This window comes from Propithecus coquereli, unplaced genomic scaffold (assembly GCF_000956105.1).
Source record: "Propithecus coquereli isolate 6110/MARCELLA unplaced genomic scaffold, Pcoq_1.0 Scaffold132, whole genome shotgun sequence".
In the NCBI taxonomy this organism is placed as follows: Eukaryota; Metazoa; Chordata; class Mammalia; order Primates; family Indriidae; genus Propithecus; species Propithecus coquereli.
Genome location: NW_012137414.1, coordinates 4616957 through 4620678, shown reverse-complemented (window position 1 = coordinate 4620678; position 3722 = coordinate 4616957). Strand labels below are relative to the sequence as shown.

The following is a 3722-nucleotide window of genomic DNA, read 5'->3' as shown; positions in this document are numbered from 1 at the left end:
ATTTAAAAATTCATATTCAATAGCTTTATTATTACTGAGTAATTTTTTTTTCTGTTGGGCCAATTTGTTTACTGGAAGTTTATTTCTTTGTAGTAAAAATTTAGTCTCTACTGGAGTTAATAGTAGCTTTATTTCAAAACTTTGTTTAGTTTTCTTCAAACTTCTGGATAAATTTTATACTATCTTAGAATACCATAATCTTAGAATACCATTAAATGTAAAAATTTTCTTGGTAGGATTTTTCATTGAATTTAGCCTGCAAAATAATTACTTAATTCCATTCTTTTCCTAGGTATGTACCTCTTGAAGGCCTATATTTTTAAATTTTGATTTTGTGATGTTATAGCATTGTCTTTGATATTTTTTCTCTTTTTCTCATTTGACATCTGCATGCTTTTTTAATATTTTATACAATTTAATAAATAGTTCTCTTGATGACTGCAGGCATGTAAGCCTATTTGGTAGTATTCAGAAATGTCAGAGTAATCATGGTTTTCCTGACTGGTGTTTAGACTTCAACAAGAGTTACTTGTATTAAACTGCTGTCAAACCAGTAAGACTGCATTTATACATATATTATTTTCAGGATTATTGGTAACCTGGCTGTATTTCCCCCAAATAACCTTACCTCCTTGTGTCATAAGTCCCAGTTTGCTCACAGTGACCTCAATGACAGTACCTTTGGTAATAACACCCAAAGTTGTATATAATAGGGATGAGGGATTCTTCTTTACACAAAGTATTGGCGAGCAAAAGGTGGCTTTCAGTTCAGGATGTGTTACATGGGCCTTCTTGAAATGTAAGCCCCTTGGCCTAATGAATGTTTCATATTTAGATGGTTTTTACCTAAAGCCATCTCCAACAAAGCAGACTTTATTAACCATCCTCTTCCATGACTCCTTTCTCTTTTTTGTTCAAATAACTTTTAACCCCTCTGTTTCTCCCTGGGCACAAACTTTGGGCAGAGGGACTTCCCATTTTTCCTGCTTCTCTTTTCAGTTTTGTTTAATCATATTGGAAAGCTCTAGACTGTCCCTCTCTGTCCAGCAGATAGGCAGGTACTGCTCCCTGTGGAGTCTTTTCATTGTTCTTTTCTTTAGTTGTTCTCTATTCATGCATCTTGATAGTATTTTTCATTTGTATTTTCTCAGCATGGCACTGTTTATGGTAGAGCTTAGCCTGCAGACCAGTCATCATCTTTCCCTTCTTTGAGCCTTTCCAATTTCCTTCTTTCACTTTTCCTCATGGTACTCCAAACAATATCCATAGCATTTATAGTATAATTCAATATATTCATTTTGTGGCATGGTGACAGCCACAGAACTGCCGGGAACAGCCTCTGGAGCAGGGAGAAGCTCTCAATTTTGGGGTCTCAGAAACCCATGAGCCAAATCTGTGCAGGGAGTGACAGGAAAGCTACATGTCGTTTTAAATCAGAAGAATTTTTATCTTTTGTCAATTAGTGATCAATTTCCCAACAATTTCTACTTAGCAGTCCATTTCTTTCCCAATTGATTTACCAGCATCGTTTTTGTAATATATCAACTCACCTTAAATGCATGTGTGTTTCTTTAAAATTTCTTTTTAAATTTTGTATTTCAAATACTTATGTATTCACAGGATGTTGAAAAATCAGAGAGTCCTTTCTATACTTTACTAAGCTTCCCCTCTGAGCTTACTCGTTTCATTAGCCTTTTACCTGTTTCTATACCTACATCATAATCTGCATTCTTTAAGTTAAATAATGGAGTCTTTATAGATTCTGTTGCTTTTGTAAACGGTACCATATTTACTCTTATATTTTGTTTTATTAGCATGGAAAAAAGTTGTTAATTTGTTTTAACTGATTAAATATTTAGTAGCTTCACTGAACTTTCTTATTAATTCTAATGCCTTGTGTGTGCTTTCTGTTGTTTTTATGTAGATTATCATAACACATACAAAACTCACAGATTCTTACAGTCTAATCTGTAAGCTTCTTTCACTCCCCCTTTTTTGTCTTATAATAATGATTAGGAATATAATTACTGTGTTAAAGAACAATGATGCTGTAAATCATTTCTGCCTCGATCCTGATTTGAAAAGGAATATATCTCAAGTTTGTTCATTAAGCATGATGATTGCTCAGATTTTTGGTATGTAAGTACTTAAAAATTCAGTATATTATCTTTGATTTGAATTACTGTGAGGATTTTACTAAGATAGTTATGATAGTTCTCCTTTAACATGAGATATGGTGAATTACATTTGTAGAATTCCTGATGCTGAAATTATATAGATATTCTGATACATTCCTGATAAAAGCAAAAATTCTACTTGAAAATGTGTCCTAAATATTATCATTGGATATATTTAACTAATATATGATTTCTATGTTTATGGGAAAAGTAAGCCTATAATTTTATTTTATTATCCTTTACATGCTTTGGAACCAAGGTTGTATAGTAGCCATATAAAATAAATTGTCAGCTTTCCTTTTGTTAAATTATAACTTATTTCCTCCCCTTATTTATTTTTTTCATGTGCTATATTTCTTATTTCATTTTTGCTCATATTCTTCCTTACATTGTACAGATAAAATAGCTTGTGATGGTGAAAATGTAAATAGCCTATTTTTGTTGTTCAAATACTTATACCTGAAATATAAAGAAGCTATTCACACACACATTTATGTTTTCCTAACAATTTCACTGTATTACTTCTATATCCGTCACCAAGTAAAACAAGGATTTCATCACACAAATATTTATGGTATCTGCCCTCACCCATCTCATATGCACTTCATTAATTGAGTTTCACATAAGGACCAAAGCAAAAGTTTTAGGATATTATTTTTTTTAATTTACACACAAAAACTGTAGGTATTTATTGGGTACATAGTGATGTTTTGATATGTGTAATGTATAGTGATTAGATCAGGGTAATTAGCATATCCATCATCTCAAACATTTATCATTTCTTTGTGTTGGGAACATTTACTATCCTCTCTTTTAGCTATTTGAAAATGTATGTATCAGCAGTGCTACAAAGCACTAGACCTTATTCCTCCTATCTAGCTGTAATTTTGTGTCCTTTAACAAATCTCTCCCTATCTTCTTTTTCCCCCTCTTTCCACTTCTCAGCCTCTAGTAACCTCTGTTCCACTTTTTAAATCTATGACATCAACATATTTTTAGCTTCTGCATATGAGTGAGAACTTATAGTATTTAACTGTCTGTTCCTGGCTTATCTCATTTAACATAATGTCCACCAGTTCCATCCATGTTGCTGCAAATGACAGGACTTGTTTTTTTTTTCTTTTTTATGGCTGAATAATATTCCATTGTGTATGTATATCACATTCTCCGTATCCATTCATCTGTTATTGGACTCCTAGGTTAATTTCATATCTTGGCTATTGTGAATAGTGCTGCAATAAACATGGGAGTGCAGGTTTCTCTTCAAAATACTGATTTCCTGTCCTTTAGATAAATGCCCAGTAGCGTGATTGCTGAATCATTTGATAGTTCTATTTGTAGTTTTTCTGAGGAGCTTTCATACTCCTCTCCATAGTGGTTGCACTAATTTACGTTACTACCAACAGTGTATAAGAATTCCTCTTTCTCCATATCCTCAGGGACATTTTTTTCCTTTTTGATAATAACCTTCCTAACTAGAGTGAGATGATATCTCATGGGTTTGATTTGCTTTTCCCTGATGATTAGTGATGTTGACCATTTTTC

At 32.6% G+C, this 3722-nt stretch overlaps 1 pseudogene; it reads right to left on the bottom strand.

Moving 5' to 3' along the window:
• Window positions 1–545: 545 nt before the first annotated feature.
• LOC105805771 lies at window positions 546–1307 on the bottom strand (annotated as a pseudogene).
• Between the last annotated feature and the right edge of the window lie 2415 nt (window positions 1308–3722).